Source organism: Gnatocerus cornutus, unplaced genomic scaffold (genome assembly GCF_029298725.1).
Source record: "Gnatocerus cornutus isolate USDA-ARS CGAHR unplaced genomic scaffold, icGnaCorn1.1 ctg00000381.1, whole genome shotgun sequence".
Classification (NCBI taxonomy): Eukaryota; Metazoa; Arthropoda; class Insecta; order Coleoptera; family Tenebrionidae; genus Gnatocerus; species Gnatocerus cornutus.
The window spans coordinates 2,501-22,500 of record NW_028275696.1 but is presented as its reverse complement, the minus strand read 5'-3'; the positions used below and the strand labels follow the sequence as shown (position 1 = coordinate 22,500).

At 39.6% G+C, this 20,000-nt stretch overlaps 3 non-coding genes across 3 annotated transcripts in view; all 3 read right to left on the bottom strand.

The window, feature by feature from the left end:
* Positions 1-1,771, bottom strand: part of LOC148165320 (large subunit ribosomal RNA) — a 4,040-nt gene extending 2,269 nt beyond the window's left edge. The window contains exon 1 of the ribosomal RNA XR_015771579.1: positions 1-1,771. This exon is cut by the window's left edge and continues 2,269 nt beyond it. This is a non-coding gene — a ribosomal RNA (large subunit ribosomal RNA).
* A 661-nt stretch (positions 1,772-2,432) lies between these two features.
* On the bottom strand, positions 2,433-2,589 carry LOC148165319 (5.8S ribosomal RNA). Its single transcript, XR_015771577.1, has one exon. It is a non-coding gene; the product is annotated as a 5.8S ribosomal RNA (ribosomal RNA).
* Positions 2,590-4,205: 1,616 nt separating this feature from the next.
* On the bottom strand, positions 4,206-6,128 carry LOC148165318 (small subunit ribosomal RNA). Its single transcript, XR_015771578.1, has one exon. It is a non-coding gene; the product is annotated as a small subunit ribosomal RNA (ribosomal RNA).
* Positions 6,129-20,000: the final 13,872 nt, after the last annotated feature.

Genomic DNA, 20,000 nt, shown 5'->3' with positions numbered 1-20,000 from the left:
GAGTATTTGCTACTACCACCAAGATCTGCACCGACGGCGGCTCCAGACGGCCTCACGGCCAGTCCTTCTGCGCTCACCGCCGCGACCCTCCTACTCGTCAGGGCTTCATGGCCGGTTAATTTAATAACCTGACCGCACATGCCTCTGACGGCCGAGTATAAGCACGACGCTTCAGCGCCATCCATTTTCAGGGCTAGTAACTTCGGCAGGTGAGTTGTTACACACTCCTTGGCGGATTCCGACTTCCATGGCCACCGTCCTGATGTCTTAAGTTACCAACGCCTTTCATGGTATCCCATAAGCGTCGATTTAGGCGCTTTAACTCGGCGTTTGGTTCATCCCACAGCGCCAGTTCTGCTTACCAAAAATGGCCCACTTGGCACTCTGATTCGAGTCTCGCGGCTTCAATAGTTCGAGCAAGCCGGAGATCTCACCCATTTAAAGTTTGAGAATAGGTTGAGGCCGTTTCGACCCCAATGCCTCTAATCATTCGCTTTACCGGATGAAACTCGTATGCTATGAGCGCCAGCTATCCTGAGGGGAAACTTCGGAGGGAACCAGCTACTAGATGGTTCGATTAGTCTTTCGCCCCTATACCCAGTTCCGACGATCGATTTGCACGTCAGAATCGCTACGGACCTCCATCAGGGTTTCCCCTGACTTCGTCCTGACCAGGCATAGTTCACCATCTTTCGGGTCCCAGCGTGTACGCTCTTGGTGCGCCTCTTCTCGCAATGAGAACGAGACGCCCCGGGAGTGCGGGGCGGCAGCCGTAACGACCGCCCATCCTCCCTTGGTCCGCGCAAGGCGGACCTTCACTTTCATTGCGCCTTTAGGTTTAGTTAAATCCCAATGACTCGCGCACATGCTAGACTCCTTGGTCCGTGTTTCAAGACGGGTCCTGAAAGTACCCAAAGCTATAGCGTCGCAGATCGGCGTTTCAACGAGGTCTGTCCGAGAACACCTCAGCGAACAGCCACCCGGGGACGGGACCGGCACCAGGTCCGATCACCATCACGACGGGCGCGCTTGCCGAAGGTCGGACGCTAACTGTGTAGCGGCCCCGCGCCATCTGTATACCGTCGAGCGAGCCGATCGGGAAACACCACGGGTTCATTCGGCGAACGGCGAACCGTCCGAACGAGCTCCACCGCGGGCCTTAGACCGGCACTCAACGGATCGCGACGTCCTACAGGGGGAGAAGTGCACGCGTTCGACGGCAGATCGACAAAACGAAAGGTGCAAACGACGCGTACGCCATCTGTCACACGATCGTCCAGCGCCGCCATCGAGTCACGCTGAATCTCCCCTTTCGACCTTTCGGGTTTCTCAGGTTTACCCCTGAACGGTTTCACGTACTATTGAACTCTCTCTTCAAAGTTCTTTTCAACTTTCCCTCACGGTACTTGTTCGCTATCGGTCTCGTGGTCATATTTAGCCTTAGATGGAGTTTACCACCCACTTAGGGCTGCACTCTCAAGCAACCCGACTCTGAGGAGAGATCCTCCCGTTATCGGCAGCGGTCGCTACGGGCCTGGCACCCTCTATGGGCTGTGGCCCCGTTCAAGATGGACTTGGACGCGCCGCACGATCTCGGGATGACGGATCCTCCCTAACACCACATTTCCCGGCGTCCGGTTTCGGCCGCGGGATTCGGTGCTGGGCTTCTCCCTGTTCGCTCGCCGCTACTGAGGGAATCCTAGTTAGTTTCTTTTCCTCCGCTTAGTAATATGCTTAAATTCAGCGGGTAGTCTCACCTGCTCTGAGGTCGCATATGAAAAATAAAAATTTTTCATTCGGTCATTTCGACGATCACGACACGTCTCCCATTCCTTGCTATACGTGTTCGTCATTTTTCTTTTTAAAAAATGGCTAAGTTTACAGAAACGCTTACGATCTGACGTCTGTCGCGATTTGCATTACACGTCTCGGACACGACGACCGTCTATAACGTTCTCAACCTTAAAACGCCATTTTTTTTTTTTAAATGACGACATGTTGAAGAAATAGGACGTGCTACGCCGAAAGACCAGCCAACAACTACAACAAGTAGTAGTTGGTCGCTTTCGCGTCTTAAGATGTCGCGCAAATTTACTCGCTGCACGAGAAACGCACACAAACACACGATTCTACGACACACCACGCAAGAACATGTGCCGACGTAAACACTTTCGTATTTATGATTCGCAAGGTGGACGTCCGACGGACTTTGTAAAAAAAAAATACAAAGCATACCCGTCCCGTCCTTTTTGACGAAAAAAACACGCTCGAGGTAAACGTCTCGGCACACGTTCGAGGCGTGCGTCGTTATATCGTGACGTAAGTGACGATCACGTACATTAATGAGTACCTATTCGACGCGTCGCAACACATCCAACACGCTCCGACGTTTTCGTCCGAAAACGAAAACCGAGCAGTCTTTGAAATTGACACGACCCTCAGCCAGGAGTGGTCCGGGAACATTATATCCGAGGACCGCAATGTGCGTTCGAAATGTCGATGTTCATGTGTCCTGCAGTTCACAAGTTGACGCGCAATTAGCTGCGTTCTTCATCGACCCACGAGCCAAGTGATCCACCGTTCAGGGTAATCTTTTTAAAATTTAAACGCTCGTTCCACAAGAACCCCGATCATGCCGATCGTCCAGCTGTCTATACACGTCTTGCAAAAATTTTTGCGTACGTGCGTACATCCGAAACGAAAATGATCTTCGTGGTTCCGAAACGTGCCACGTCTAAAATTTCGGTGTTGTGGTATGGATATTTATGATTCTCGCTCTTAATTGTCTTTCGTCCGTACTTTCTCGTCTGAAAGGGAACGCGATCGTCGGTCTCAGTTTTACGCGTACGAAAAAATTAAAAAAAATATTAACCCAAACACAAATTTGTATCCGCGCACCGAAAAAGAAGCACTTTTCTTTTTCACGCGGTCTCCGCTTTTACACGCAAAGTACGAGCATGTATGTGTGAAGATGGGACATGTTCGATACGATTTTAATTAGGAATTTGCCAATTTCCTTTTTCTCAGCAATAATTTTAATAAATAATGCTGCTTTCTCTCATAAACTACATTTTCGGTAGTTTTCCTTTATTGTGTCTTTCATTTAGTGTGCGTGTGTCAAGCACTTTAAAAAGTGTGACGAAGAGACGGTTTTTGATCGATCGGAATCAACACATCATTACATCATCGTACTCGTTATGAAAAAGCGAATTAGTATCCGCCGTAAGCGAAAAGAGATTTTCGCGGGCGGTCTTTGTGTTCGTGTTTCAATTTTCTTTCTATATTTTTTCGTCGCCAAACCGAAGACAGATCGTGAATTTTGACGAAAAAATCTATAGACGTGCCAGACTGAGCGTCTAACATAAAATCCTCAAGTTTACCGTTCTATATCGTGACTTAATGACGATTGACGGTGTATATAATTTTGAAATGGTGCAGTCGTACGCTCCGTAAAGAGAATTTTACCGTTTCTAACGAAATCACTTTACCACATCTACCAAAAACATTAAAAAAGCAAGGTGTGATGTGTGTGTGATCGCTCGTTTAACGGCGCTTTCAAAAAACTCTTTGAAGCGTCTAACGACGAACATCATTCACGCGAATCGTAAATCGGGAGCGTTTCTCGCCGGTCCCGTAGCCGGGCGTAAATCATTTAAAACCCACGGAGTCGTAACCTAATTCGACACCTGCGATTTTCTTCTTTCTCGACTACTCTGCTACATCCTCTCCGTGTGTCCGAAAAAAGAGGACTTCTAACGTCTTTCGACTTTCGCGGTGGAGTTCACAACTTTCCGCGATCCGGTCGAAAAACCGAAAGCGTCCCTCCTTTTTTCCATCATTGGAAAAGATCGAGAGATAGTACAAAAAAAATCAAAAAATCTAGGTACCCGAAGAAACAGCCGTATGCCCGAGCGAATTCGGTTTTTCTCGTTCAAAAAAGGTGAAAAACTCGATCGCAAGGACCGGCGCTGCGGGCCAGCGTAACGCTATTGTTTTTCCGAATATGTACGATTCGTAGTTCAAAAACGTCGTACACACGGTGTTTCAAAAAGAAACAAGCAACGGCACGACAAAAGATCGTGCCGTCGACTCCATGTCATCGACGACGGTGTTGTAAAAACATAAAGTGTACATCGACACGATCAAATAAAAATGCATAATAATAAATTATACATATGTCAAAATTCGTGTGTACGAGGACACGTTAATGATCCTTCCGCAGGTTCACCTACGGAAACCTTGTTACGACTTTTACTTCCTCTAAATGATCAAGTTTGGTCATCTTCCCAGCGACATCGACGACGTCGAAAACGCCATCGCGTACCGGTCCGAAGACCTCACTAAATCATTCAATCGGTAGTAGCGACGGGCGGTGGTGTACAAAGGGCAGGGACGTAATCAACGCGAGCTTATGACTCACGCTTACTGGGAATTCCTCGTTCATGGGGAACAATTGCAAGCCCCAATCCCTAGCACGAAGGAGGTTCAGCGGGTTACCCGGACCGCTCGGTCAGGGAGGACACGCTGATTCCTTCAGTGTAGCGCGCGTGCGGCCCAGAACATCTAAGGGCATCACAGACCTGTTATTGCTCAATCTCGTGCGGCTAGAAGCCGCCTGTCCCTCTAAGAAGAATTGTTTGTACGCCGACAGTAAAAACCGCGCACGACCACCGGGCGAACCCAGGATCGACGGGCCTTTGGGATGTCGAAATACGCCTATTTAGCAGGCTAGAGTCTCGTTCGTTATCGGAATTAACCAGACAAATCGCTCCACCAACTAAGAACGGCCATGCACCACCACCCACCGAATCAAGAAAGAGCTCTCAATCTGTCAATCCTTCCGGTGTCCGGGCCTGGTGAGGTTTCCCGTGTTGAGTCAAATTAAGCCGCAGGCTCCACTCCTGGTGGTGCCCTTCCGTCAATTCCTTTAAGTTTCAGCTTTGCAACCATACTTCCCCCGGAACCCAAAAGCTTTGGTTTCCCGGAAGCTGCCCGCCGAGTCATCGGAAGAACGTCGGCGGATCGCTAGCTGGCATCGTTTATGGTTAGAACTAGGGCGGTATCTGATCGCCTTCGAACCTCTAACTTTCGTTCTTGATCAATGAAAGCGTTTTTGGCAAATGCTTTCGCTTCTGTCCGTCTTGCGACGATCCAAGAATTTCACCTCTAACGTCGCAATACGAATGCCCCCATCCGTTCCTATTAATCATTACCTCGGGGTTCCGAAAACCAACAAAATAGAACCGAGGTCCTATTCCATTATTCCATGCACACAGTATTCAGGCGAAGTTTTAGCCTGCTTTAAGCACTCTAATTTGTTCAAAGTAAACGTGCCGGCCCACCTCGACACTCAATGAAGAGCACCGCGGCGGGATTGAGTTGGGCCGCCCTCTCGAGCTAAGCCCACCGGCAGGACGTCCCGCGGCACGCCAGTTGACACCGCGAACGATGAACCGGCGGCGCGGGACACAGATTCGACTACGAGCTTTTTAACCGCAACAACTTTAATATACGCTATTGGAGCTGGAATTACCGCGGCTGCTGGCACCAGACTTGCCCTCCAATTGATCCTCGTTAAAGGGTTTAGAGTGTACTCATTCCGATTACGGGGCCTCGGATGAGTCCCGTATCGTTATTTTTCGTCACTACCTCCCCGTGCCGGGAGTGGGTAATTTGCGCGCCTGCTGCCTTCCTTGGATGTGGTAGCCGTTTCTCAGGCTCCCTCTCCGGAATCGAACCCTGATTCCCCGTTACCCGTTACAACCATGGTAGGCGCAGAACCTACCATCGACAGTTGATAAGGCAGACATTTGAAAGATGCGTCGCCGGTGCGAGACCGTGCGATCAGCGTAAAGTTATTCAGAGTCACCAAGTTGTACGATGACGGAGACCGCCACCGATTGGTTTTGATCTAATAAAAGCGCTCCTTCCGTTTCCGGTTGGAGCTCTGTTTGCATGTATTAGCTCTAGAATTACCACAGTTATCCAAGTAAATGTGGGTACGATCTAAGGAACCATAACTGATTTAATGAGCCTTTCGCGGTTTCACCTTAATTTGGCTTGTACTGAGACATGCATGGCTTAATCTTTGAGACAAGCATATGACTACTGGCAGGATCAACCAGGGAACTGCGTTCTTGTTTTAAAATAAGAGAGTTTTAGTCTTTCTTTCCTTCTAGTCATATAAGCTACAATAATCGTAGAATTTCGGAAAGACACCTGCTGCTCTTATAAAAAACTGAACACTTTCCTATTATTGTTTTGAAGAAAGTGTGCGTGTCTGCGAAACGAAAACCTCGTAAGAAGAGACGTAACGCCACGCGATCTTTCTGGATGGAAAATTTTTCGACATTTTTTTCACATCATCCTTGATTGAATCTCCTGCAACAATTTTATTCTTATTCATCCGTTCTAAGTTGTCGTCGTCGTCGAAATAAATAATTTGTACACACTTCGGGGTACACGTTTGTCAAAATTCATGAAATGCAACGTAACATTTTTACTTTAATAAATTTTTACAGTGCATTCAGATCGACTAAACGAACAACGACGGATGAATTGATTTATGGATTTTTATTTGTTGCGACTCATCGGAGGAGAGAGTGAAGAAAAAATAATCCAATATCATGGTTACGGAATAATTTTCTATGACTTTTTCATCCTTGTTTGAATCTTGCAACAATTAATTTTATTCATCCGTTCTAAGTTGTCGTCGTCGTCGAAATAAATAATTTGTACACATTTCGGTACACGTTTGTCAAAATTCATGAAATGCAAACGTAACATTTTACTTTAATAAATTTTTACAGTGCATTCAGATCGACTAAACGAACAACGACGGATGGATTACTTATTTTTGTTGCGACTCATCGGACGAAAAGTAGAAACATAATCCTCCATTGTAATATAGTTTTTACGGAAAATTTTTCTTTTATTTTATATCCTTGATTGAATGCTGCATTTTATCCGTCTTTTTTTCGTCAAAAACAGAGATCAATGCGATTCATCGGACGAAGAAATAATTTCCCAGTTCAAAATTTAGAGATTTTTGGGCACATCGACTTGAAATTTTATCGTAAAGAAAAAATATCGTCGTCGACAAGCAAAAGTTCAAACATTCTCCATACTCTTCGCTAGATTGAAAGCGACGGTTTATTGTGAGATTTCTCTTTAGAAATATTCACACGTTACGAGTTTATGAAATTTTATTTATTTCAAAATTCTCGCTCGGACTTTAGTGAGTTGACGCATTTGTTAATTTTTGGTCGTTCTGACACGAACACATAAAATCTTTGATTGCATTTGGACCGCTAACATAGAAACGCTCGCCGCATCCGCAATCTCGCTGTGCATGGTCAATGGCAAGATTTGTCATCCCTCAAACGATGGTGGGTCCACAGGGTACACATTCCGGCCATCGTCCCAACTACGGGTAAGTCGCGGTGTACGAGAGGTAACAAGATAATCGGACGCACATAAAATCACATTTCGATCGTACGCTTTTGTCCGCTGCTACATACCACCACTACTATCCCTATATATGCCAGCGCGGCAGCGTTCAGCTCTGAATCACTCGATGCGCGAAACGGTCGAAATCCCATAGCGCGCCGGCCGCTCGCTATGGGCGAGGGGTCGGGTAAATCGGTCTGATCGCTCGGTGCAAAAGTCCGTTTGGGTACTTAGAGACGGAATTTTAAAATTCTGATTTCGCAGATCAATTTCAAGGGTCATTAGGACTCGAATGCCGTTAACGGTGTTTTGAAAAAAATATTTTTTACGTTTTTACGGCATTTCGACCGAACACCTCAGTTCCGACTTCGGACTTAGAATAATTTTCATCAAAATTTCGAACGCCTCAGTTTCCAGAGGGTTTTAGATCCCGTTTAGTTAGGGGTTTGAAATTATCACAGCCACCCTTGTTTGGTGTTAGTTCGACCGTAACTTTTGTTCGTTTGCATTTAATTTCGATTTTTCTGGGACTTTTGGTCAATGTAAATTTATCAACCGCTACACTTCCGACTTCGGACTTAGACGAATGAGCGCCGAACGCTACAGTTTCGACTTCGGACTTAGAAAAATTTCGCTCGACCGCCACAGTTTCGAATTGGACTTAGAAAAATTTCGGTCGAACGCCTCAGTTTCGAATCGGACTTAGAAAAATTTTGGTCGACCGCTACAGTTTCGACTTCGGACTTAGAAAAATTTCGTTCGAACGCTACAGTTTCGACTTCGGACTTGGAAAAATTTCGCTCGACCGCCACAGTTCCAACATGAGACTTAGAAAAATTTTTATCAAAAATTCGAACACCTCAGTTTCGACTACGGACTTAGAAAAATTTCGCTCGACCGCCACAGTTCCTATTTCGGACTTAGAAAAATTTTCATCAAAATTTCGAACGCCTCAGTTTCCAGAGGGTTTTAGATCCCGTTTAATTAGAAGCTTGAAATTATAAAATCTACCTTCTATCGATGTTAGTTCGACCCAAACATTTGTTCGTTTGCATTTAATTTCGATTTTTCTCGTACTTTTGGTCAATGTAAATTTGTCAACCGCTACACTTCCGACTTCGGACTTAGACGAATGAGCGCCGAACGCTACAGTTTCGACTTCGGACTTAGAAAAATTTCGTTCGAACGCTACAGTTTCGACTTCGGACTTGGAAAAATTTCGCTCGACCGCCACAGTTCCAACATGAGACTTAGAAAAATTTTTATCAAAAATTCGAACACCTCAGTTTCGACTACGGACTTAGAAAAATTTCGCTCGACCGCCACAGTTCCTATTTCGGACTTAGAAAAATTTTCATCAAAATTTCGAACGCCTCAGTTTCCAGAGGGTTTTAGATCCCGTTTAATTAGGAGCTTGAAATTATAAAATCTACCTTCTATCGATGCTAGTTCGACCCAAACATTTGTTCGTTTGGATTTAATTTCGATTTTTCTCGGACTTTTGGTCAATGTAAATTTGTCAACCGCTACACTTCCGAGTTCGGACTTAGACGAATGAGCGCCGAACGCTACAGTTTCGACTTCGGACTTAGAAAAATTTTGTTCGAACGCTACAGTTTCGAATTGGACTTGGAAAAATTTCGGTCGAACGCCTCAGTTTCGAATCGGACTTAGAAAAATTTTGGTCGACCGCTACAGTTTCGACTTCGGACTTGGAAAAATTTCGATCGAACGCCACAGTTCCGACTTTTTTTCGAAACTGTAGCGTTCAGTCAAATTGCCGTAAAAACGTAAAAAACTTTTTTTACAAAACATGGTCGACAGCATTCGAGTCCTAATAATCCTTGAAATTGATCTGCGAAATCAGAATTTTAAAATTCCGTCTCTAAGTACCCAAACGGACTTTTGCACCGAGCGATCAGACCGTTTTACTCTACCCCTCGCCCATAGCGAGCGGCCGGCGCACTATGGGATTTCGATCGTTTCACGCATCGAGCGATTCAGAGCTGATCGCTGCCGCGGTGGCATATATAGGGAGTAGTGATGGTAAGTGGCAGCGATGACGGACAAGTACGCACGATGAATGGATTGACATGAAATCAAATGTGCGCGTCCGTACGATCTGTTACCTCTCGTACATCGCGACCCCGTTTAATGATATTATGCTAAATTAAAAATAAAAATACATCGATGAAATAAAAAGTGGTAAGTCTCTAGAAAGACAATATACCGCTGTGAATAAAAATTTCTCGATGAATAGCGAAATGTGAATTAGTCCGCCTGTAACGTGCATTTTGCGAACGAATTAGCTAATTCACCGCTAGTTAAAAAACGTGACCACCCAGTGCTCTTATCCAAAGTCGTCTGCAAATGAGATGAAATTAATAATCTTGACTCTAATGCAGACGACAAATTGAATTGAATAATTTACTTGAATAATGTGACGGATCTATAAAATAAAACACAAAGCCCGAAACACCAAGCAGTAAAAATCTCGATTATTGTTCCGCCCGTTGAAAAACAAAAGATCCGTCACATGGTAAGCAGAACTGGTGAAAATTGTGAAAGACTTGTTTCTCCTCCGATAACAAGCTTGAATTAAATATGATCGAGTGAATGATATTGGAAACCAAAGAACGAAACTGAGGAGAAGCAAATGTTCAGTAATATATTATGAATAATTATAATATTAATATAAATAATAATATTATATTAAAAATGGGAATTGTATGTGGTTGATGGAAAAAGTTTTTTTTTCTGTTGACCGCTACAGTTCCCAATTTGGACTTAAAAAAAAAAAAAAAAAAAAAAAAAAAAAAATTGTGTATACGGAAGGTAAAAAGCAAAAAATAAAATATTTTATTATTTTTTTTACTTTTTTTACGGGTCCCTACCGCTACAGTTCCCACTGAATGTGTCCTTTTCGCGCTAAGTCCATGCAGTCGCTACAGTTCCGAAACTGGACTTGTAAAAATTTCGACATTTTTGAACGCATCAGTTCCGAACGAGGTTTCAAAACTGTAGCGTTCGGTGTAAACGCATCAGTTCCGAATGAGTTTTCGCAACTGTGGCGTTTCATTTTTGTGCTTTCATGGTTGCATAAACAATCGCCAGTGTGAACGCTTCAGTTCCGAATGAGTTTTCGAAACTGTAGCGTTTCATATTTGTGCTTTCATGGTTGCATAAGCAATCGCCAGTGTGAACGCTTCAGTTCCGAATAGATTTTCGAAACTGTAGCGTTCAATGTGAACGCTTCAGTTCCGACTTTGGACTTAGAATAATTTTCATCAAAATTCGAACGCCACAGTTTCGAAAGGGTTTTAGATCCCGTTCAGTTAGGGACTTAAAATTATGACATCCACTTTCGATTAATGTTAGTTCGGTCCGAACTTTTGTTCATTTTCATTTAATTTCAATTTTTCTCGGACTTTTGGTCTTTGTTAATTTTGTCCTTTCGAAACTGTAACGTTCAATGTGAACGCTTCAGTTCCGAATAAATTCTCGAAACTGTAACGTTCAAAGTGAACGCCTCAGTTCCGAATAGATTCTCGAAACTGTAGCGTTCAATGTGAACGCTTCAGTTCCGAATAGATTCTCGAAACTGTAGCGTTCAATGTGAACGCTTCAGTTCCGAATAGATTCTCGAAACTGTAGCGTTCAATGTGAACGCTTCAGTTCCGACTTTGGACTTGGAATAATTTTCATCAAAATTCGAACGCCACAGTTTCGAAAGGGTTTTAGATCCCGTTTAGTTAGGGACTTAAAATTATGACATCCACTTTCGATTAATGTTAGTTCGGTCCGAACTTTTGTTCGTTTTCATTTAATTTCGATTTTTCTCGGACATTTAGACTATGCGAATTTTAGATTTTTCAAGCTGTAGCGTTTGGCGAGAACGCCGCAGTTACGGACAGGTTTTGTGTCAGACTTTCAATAATCTGAAAAAACTCCGAAAAAAGAAAATAATTAGTGTTTTCATGGTTGCATAACAATTTAAAATTCATGCACAAAAATAATCCATCTATATTTCCGTTATTCAAGAATGCAAAGGAAAGACGAAAGTTCGGCAACAATTAGTTTAAGCGGTTGCATAACCATTCAAACGTTATGCTTAAACACAATCCATTTACGATATATAATAAAAATAAAGCTTTATTATCAACTTTGAAGTCCATTCTATTGCTGATCTTTAGACCTATAGATTAGGTCAAGATGTCAAATGTCAAAAAACAACTACAGGTTCCTGTATTTGTAGCAATGCTGGCGCCATCTGTAGAACAGTTACCTAAACTTGAAAGTCAAAAAAATTACAGCTTTCTGTAACTATTAATGTTGGTATCGCCACCTGTTAGTCGAAAACATAATTTAGTGGCGCCATCTATATGACAGGTCTGGAACTTCACAAATGTCAAAAATTACTGGTTTTTACTTTATTTACATATTTTTTTTGAAATTTGGCGCCCATTTTGACCCAAAAGTGGCGCCATCTATGTGTCAGGTCTGGAACTTCATAAATGTCAAAAATTACAAGATTCTGGGTTCATTTACGTATTTTTCTTGAATTTTAAGCATAATTTGACCTGACCTGACCCTAAAATGGCGTCATCTATGTGTCAGGTCTGGAACTTCAGAAATGTCAAAAATTACTGTTTTTTCCTTTATTTTACATATTGTTTTTGAATTTCGGCGCCTATTTTGACTCAAAAATGGCGCCATCTAAATGACAGGTCTGGAACTTCAGAAATGTCAAAAATTACAAGATTCTGGGAAGATTCTGGGTTAATTTACGTATTTTTCTTGAATTTTAAGCATAATTTGACCTGACCTGACCCTAAAATGGCGTCATCTATGTGTCAGGTCTGGAACTTCAGAAATGTCAAAAATTACTGTTTTTTCCTTTATTTTACATATTGTTTTTGAATTTCGGCGCCTATTTTGACTCAAAAATGGCGCCATCTAAATGACAGGTCTGGAACTTCAGAAATGTCAAAAATTACAAGATTCTGGGAAGATTCTGGGTTAATTTACGTATTTTTCTTGAATTTTAAGCATAATTTGACCTGACCTGACCCTAAAATGGCGCCATCTATGTGTCAGGTCTGGAACTTCAGAAATGTCAAAAATTACTGTTTTTTCCTTTATTTTACATATTGTTTTTGAATTTTGGCGCCTATTTTGACTCAAAAATGGCGCCATCTAAATGACAGGTCTGGAACTTCAGAAATGTCAAAAATTACAAGATTCTGTGTTAATTTACGTATTTTTCTTGAATTTTAAGCATAATTTGACCTGACCTGACCCTAAAATGGCGTCATCTATGTGTCAGGTCTGGAACTTCAGAAATGTCAAAAATTACAAGATTCTGTGTTAATTTACGTATTTTTCTTGAATTTTAAGCATAATTTGACCTGACCTGACCCTAAAATGGCGTCATCTATGTGTCAGGTCTGGAACTTCAGAAATGTCAAAAATTACAAGATTCTGTGTTAATTTACGTATTTTTCTTGAATTTTAAGCATAATTTGACCTAACTGACCCTAAAATGGCGCCATCTATGTGTCAGGTCTGGAACTTCATAAATGTCAAAAATTACTGTTTTTCCTTTATTTTACATATTGTTTTTGAATTTTGGCGCCTATTTTGACTCAAAAATGGCGCCATCTATGTGACAGGTCTGGAACTTCACAAATGTCAAAAATTACTGTTTTTTCCTATATTTTACATATTGTTTTTGAATTTTGGCGCCTATTTTAACTCAAAAATGGCGCCATCTATGTGACAGGTCTGGAACTTCAGAAATGTCAAAAATTACAAGATTCTGGGAAGATTCTGGGTTAATTTACGTATTTTTCTTGAATTTTAAGCATAATTTGACCTGACCTGACCCTAAAATGGCGCCATCTATGTGTCAGGTCTGGAACTTCAGAAATGTCAAAAATTACTGTTTTTTCCTTTATTTTACATATTGTTTTTGAATTTTGGCGCCTATTTTGACTCAAAAATGGCGCCATCTATATGACAGGTCTGGAACTTCAGAAATGTCAAAAATTACAAGATTCTGGGTTAATTTACGTATTTTTTTTGAATGTTAAGCATAATTTGACCTGACCTGACCCTAAAATGGCGCCATCTATGTGTCAGGTCTGGAACTTCATAAATGTCAAAAATTACTGTTTTTTCCTTTATTTTACATATTGTTTTTGAATTTTGGCGCCTATTTTGACTCAAAAATGGCGCCATCTATATGACAGGTCTGGAACTTCAGAAATGTCAAAAATTACAAGATTCTGGGTTAATTTACGTATTTTTCTTGAATTTTAAGCATAATTTGACCTAACTGACCCTAAAATGGCGCCATCTATGTGTCAGGTCTGGAACTTCATAAATGTCAAAAATTACTGTTTTTCCTTTATTTTACATATTGTTTTTGAATTTTGGCGCCTATTTTGACTCAAAAATGGCGCCATCTATGTGACAGGTCTGGAACTTCACAAATGTCAAAAATTACTGTTTTTTCCTATATTTTACATATTGTTTTTGAATTTTGGCGCCTATTTTAACTCAAAAATGGCGCCATCTATGTGACAGGTCTGGAACTTCAGAAATGTCAAAAATTACAAGATTCTGGGAAGATTCTGGGTTAATTTACGTATTTTTCTTGAATTTTAAGCATAATTTGACCTGACCTGACCCTAAAATGGCGCCATCTATGTGTCAGGTCTGGAACTTCAGAAATGTCAAAAATTACTGTTTTTTCCTTTATTTTACATATTGTTTTTGAATTTTGGCGCCTATTTTGACTCAAAAATGGCGCCATCTATATGACAGGTCTGGAACTTCACAAATGTCAAAAATTACAAGATTCTGGGTTAATTTACGTATTTTTCTTGAATTTTAAGCATAATTTGACCTAACTGACCCTAAAATGGCGCCATCTATGTGTCAGGTCTGGAACTTCATAAATGTCAAAAATTACTGTTTTTCCTATATTTTACATATTGTTTTTGAATTTTGGCGCCTATTTTGACTCAAAAATGGCGCCATCTATGTGACAGGTCTGGAACTTCACAAATGTCAAAAATTACTGTTTTTTCCTATATTTTACATATTGTTTTTGAATTTTGGCGCCTATTTTAACTCAAAAATGGCGCCATCTATATGACAGGTCTGGAACTTCAGAAATGTCAAAAATTACAAGATTCTGGGTTAATTTACGTATTTTTCTTGAATTTTAAGCATAATTTGACCTAACTGACCCTAAAATGGCGCCATCTATGTGTCAGGTCTGGAACTTCATAAATGTCAAAAATTACAAGATTCTGGGTTCATTTACGTATTTTTCTTGAATTTTAAGCATAATTTGACCTGACCTGACCCTAAAATGGCGCCATCTATGTGTCAGGTCTGGAACTTCATAAATGTCAAAAATTACTGTTTTTCCTTTATTTTACATATTGTTTTTTAATTTTGGCGCCTATTTTGACTCAAAAATGGCGCCATCTATATGACAGGTCTGGAACTTCAGAAATGTCAAAAATTACAAGATTCTGGGTTAATTTACGTATTTTTCTTGAATTTTAAGCATAATTTGACCTGACCTGACCCTAAAATGGCGTCATCTATGTGTCAGGTCTGGAACTTCAGAAATGTCAAAAATTACAAGATTCTGTGTTAATTTACGTATTTTTCTTGAATTTTAAGCATAATTTGACCTAACTGACCCTAAAATGGCGCCATCTATGTGTCAGGTCTGGAACTTCATAAATGTCAAAAATTACAAGATTCTGGGTTCATTTACGTATTTTTCTTGAATTTTAAGCATAATTTGACCTGACCTGACCCTAAAATGGCGCCATCTATGTGTCAGGTCTGGAACTTCATAAATGTCAAAAATTACTGTTTTTCCTTTATTTTACATATTGTTTTTTAATTTTGGCGCCTATTTTGACTCAAAAATGGCGCCATCTATATGACAGGTCTGGAACTTCAGAAATGTCAAAAATTACAAGATTCTGGGTTAATTTACGTATTTTTCTTGAATTTTAAGCATAATTTGACCTGACCTGACCCTAAAATGGCGTCATCTATGTGTCAGGTCTGGAACTTCAGAAATGTCAAAAATTACAAGATTCTGTGTTAATTTACGTATTTTTCTTGAATTTTAAGCATAATTTGACCTGACCTGACCCTAAAATGGCGTCATCTATGTGTCAGGTCTGGAACTTCAGAAATGTCAAAAATTACAAGATTCTGTGTTAATTTACGTATTTTTCTTGAATTTTAAGCATAATTTGACCTAACTGACCCTAAAATGGCGCCATCTATGTGTCAGGTCTGGAACTTCATAAATGTCAAAAATTACTGTTTTTCCTTTATTTTACATATTGTTTTTGAATTTTGGCGCCTATTTTGACTCAAAAATGGCGCCATCTATGTGACAGGTCTGGAACTTCACAAATGTCAAAAATTACTGTTTTTTCCTATATTTTACATATTGTTTTTGAATTTTGGCGCCTATTTTAACTCAAAAATGGCGCCATCTATGTGACAGGTCTGGAACTTCAGAAATGTCAAAAATTACAAGATTCTGGGAAGATTCTGGGTTAATTTACGTATTTTTCTTGAATTTTAAGCATAATTTGACCTGACCTGACCCTAAAATGGCGCCATCTATGTGTCAGGTCTGGAACTTCAGAAATGTCAAAAATTACTGTTTTTTCCTTTATTTTACATATTGTTTTTGAATTTTGGCGCCTATTTTGACTCAAAAATGGCGCCATCTATATGACAGGTCTGGAACTTCAGAAATGTCAAAAATTACAAGATTCTGGGTTAATTTACGTATTTTTTTTGAATGTTAAGCATAATTTGACCTGACCTGACCCTAAAATGGCGCCATCTATGTGTCAGGTCTGGAACTTCAGAAATGTCAAAAATTACTGTTTTTTCCTTTATTTTACATATTGTTTTTGAATTTTGGCGCCTATTTTGACTCAAAAATGGCGCCATCTATGTGACAGGTCTGGAACTTCACAAATGTCAAAAATTACAAGATTCTGGGAAGATTCTGGGTTAATTTACGTATTTTTCTTGAATTTTAAGCATAATTTGACCTGACCTGACCCTAAAATGGCGCCATCTATGTGTCAGGTCTGGAACTTCAGAAATGTCAAAAATTACTGTTTTTTCCTTTATTTTACATATTGTTTTTGAATTTTGGCGCCTATTTTGACTCAAAAATGGCGCCATCTATATGACAGGTCTGGAACTTCAGAAATGTCAAAAATTACAAGATTCTGGGTTAATTTACGTATTTTTTTTGAATGTTAAGCATAATTTGACCTGACCTGACCCTAAAATGGCGCCATCTATGTGTCAGGTCTGGAACTTCAGAAATGTCAAAAATTACTGTTTTTTCCTTTATTTTACATATTGTTTTTGAATTTTGGCGCCTATTTTGACTCAAAAATGGCGCCATCTATGTGACAGGTCTGGAACTTCACAAATGTCAAAAATTACTGTTTTTTCCTATATTTTACATATTGTTTTTGAATTTTGGCGCCTATTTTAACTCAAAAATGGCGCCATCTATATGACAGGTCTGGAACTTCAGAAATGTCAAAAATTACAAGATTCTGGGTTAATTTACGTATTTTTCTTGAATTTTAAGCATAATTTGACCTGACCTGACCCTAAAATGGCGTCATCTATGTGTCAGGTCTGGAACTTCAGAAATGTCAAAAATTACTGTTTTTTCCTTTATTTTACATATTGTTTTTGAATTTCGGCGCCTATTTTGACTCAAAAATGGCGCCATCTAAATGACAGGTCTGGAACTTCAGAAATGTCAAAAATTACAAGATTCTGGGAAGATTCTGGGTTAATTTACGTATTTTTCTTGAATTTTAAGCATAATTTGACCTGACCTGACCCTAAAATGGCGCCATCTATGTGTCAGGTCTGGAACTTCAGAAATGTCAAAAATTACTGTTTTTTCCTTTATTTTACATATTGTTTTTGAATTTTGGCGCCTATTTTGACTCAAAAATGGCGCCATCTATATGACAGGTCTGGAACTTCAGAAATGTCAAAAATTACAAGATTCTGGGTTAATTTACGTATTTTTTTTGAATGTTAAGCATAATTTGACCTGACCTGACCCTAAAATGGCGCCATCTATGTGTCAGGTCTGGAACTTCATAAATGTCAAAAATTACTGTTTTTTCCTTTATTTTACATATTGTTTTTGAATTTTGGCGCCTATTTTGACTCAAAAATGGCGCCATCTATATGACAGGTCTGGAACTTCAGAAATGTCAAAAATTACAAGATTCTGGGTTAATTTACGTATTTTTCTTGAATTTTAAGCATAATTTGACCTAACTGACCCTAAAATGGCGCCATCTATGTGTCAGGTCTGGAACTTCATAAATGTCAAAAATTACTGTTTTTCCTTTATTTTACATATTGTTTTTGAATTTTGGCGCCTATTTTGACTCAAAAATGGCGCCATCTATGTGACAGGTCTGGAACTTCACAAATGTCAAAAATTACTGTTTTTTCCTATATTTTACATATTGTTTTTGAATTTTGGCGCCTATTTTAACTCAAAAATGGCGCCATCTATGTGACAGGTCTGGAACTTCAGAAATGTCAAAAATTACAAGATTCTGGGAAGATTCTGGGTTAATTTACGTATTTTTCTTGAATTTTAAGCATAATTTGACCTGACCTGACCCTAAAATGGCGCCATCTATGTGTCAGGTCTGGAACTTCAGAAATGTCAAAAATTACTGTTTTTTCCTTTATTTTTACATATTGTTTTTGAATTTTGGCGCCTATTTTGACTCAAAAATGGCGCCATCTATATGACAGGTCTGGAACTTCACAAATGTCAAAAATTACAAGATTCTGGGTTAATTTACGTATTTTTCTTGAATTTTAAGCATAATTTGACCTAACTGACCCTAAAATGGCGCCATCTATGTGTCAGGTCTGGAACTTCATAAATGTCAAAAATTACTGTTTTTCCTATATTTTACATATTGTTTTTGAATTTTGGCGCCTATTTTGACTCAAAAATGGCGCCATCTATGTGACAGGTCTGGAACTTCACAAATGTCAAAAATTACTGTTTTTTTCCTATATTTTACATATTGTTTTTGAATTTTGGCGCCTATTTTAACTCAAAAATGGCGCCATCTATATGACAGGTCTGGAACTTCAGAAATGTCAAAAATTACAAGATTCTGGGTTAATTTACGTATTTTTCTTGAATTTTAAGCATAATTTGACCTAACTGACCCTAAAATGGCGCCATCTATGTGTCAGGTCTGGAACTTCATAAATGTCAAAAATTACAAGATTCTGGGTTCATTTACGTATTTTTCTTGAATTTTAAGCATAATTTGACCTGACCTGACCCTAAAATGGCGCCATCTATGTGTCAGGTCTGGAACTTCATAAATGTCAAAAATTACTGTTTTTCCTTTATTTTACATATTGTTTTTTAATTTTGGCGCCTATTTTGACTCAAAAATGGCGCCATCTATATGACAGGTCTGGAACTTCAGAAATGTCAAAAATTACAAGATTCTGGGTTAATTTACGTATTTTTCTTGAATTTTAAGCATAATTTGACCTGACCTGACCCTAAAATGGCGTCATCTATGTGTCAGGTCTGGAACTTCAGAAATGTCAAAAATTACAAGATTCTGTGTTAATTTACGTATTTTTCTTGAATTTTAAGCATAATTTGACCTGACCTGACCCTAAAATGGCGTCATCTATGTGTCAGGTCTGGAACTTCAGAAATGTCAAAAATTACAAGATTCTGTGTTAATTTACGTATTTTTCTTGAATTTTTAAGCATAATTTGACCTAACTGACCCTAAAATGGCGCCATCTATGTGTCAGGTCTGGAACTTCATAAATGTCAAAAATTACAAGATTCTGGGTTAATTTACGTATTTTTCTTGAATTTTAAGCATAATTTGACCTAACTGACCCTAAAATGGCGCCATCTATGTGTCAGGTCTGGAACGTCATAAATGTCAAAAATTACAAGATTCTGGGGTTAATTTACGTATTTTTCTTGAATTTTAAGCATAATTTGACCTGACCTGACCCTAAAATGGCGCCATCTATGTGTCAGGTCTGGAACTTCATAAATGTCAAAAATTACTGTTTTTTCCTTTATTTTACATATTGTTTTTGAATTTTGGCGCCTATTTTGACTCAAAAATGGTGCCATCTATATGACAGGTCTGGAACTTCATAAATGTCAAAAATTACAAGATTCTGGGTTAATTTACGTATTTTTCTTGAATTTTAAGCATAATTTGACCTGACCTGACCCTAAAATGGCGTCATCTATGTGTCAGGTCTGGAACTTCAGAAATGTCAAAAATTACAAGTTTTTAGGTTTATTTACATATTTAAAAAAAAAAATTGTAGTTGTGGCTTTCCATCGAAATTCATCTACTGAAAAATGTAGCTGTTTTCAACTTGTTATTCCGTCAAGTTTTGAATTTTCGTAATTGCAACGTTCG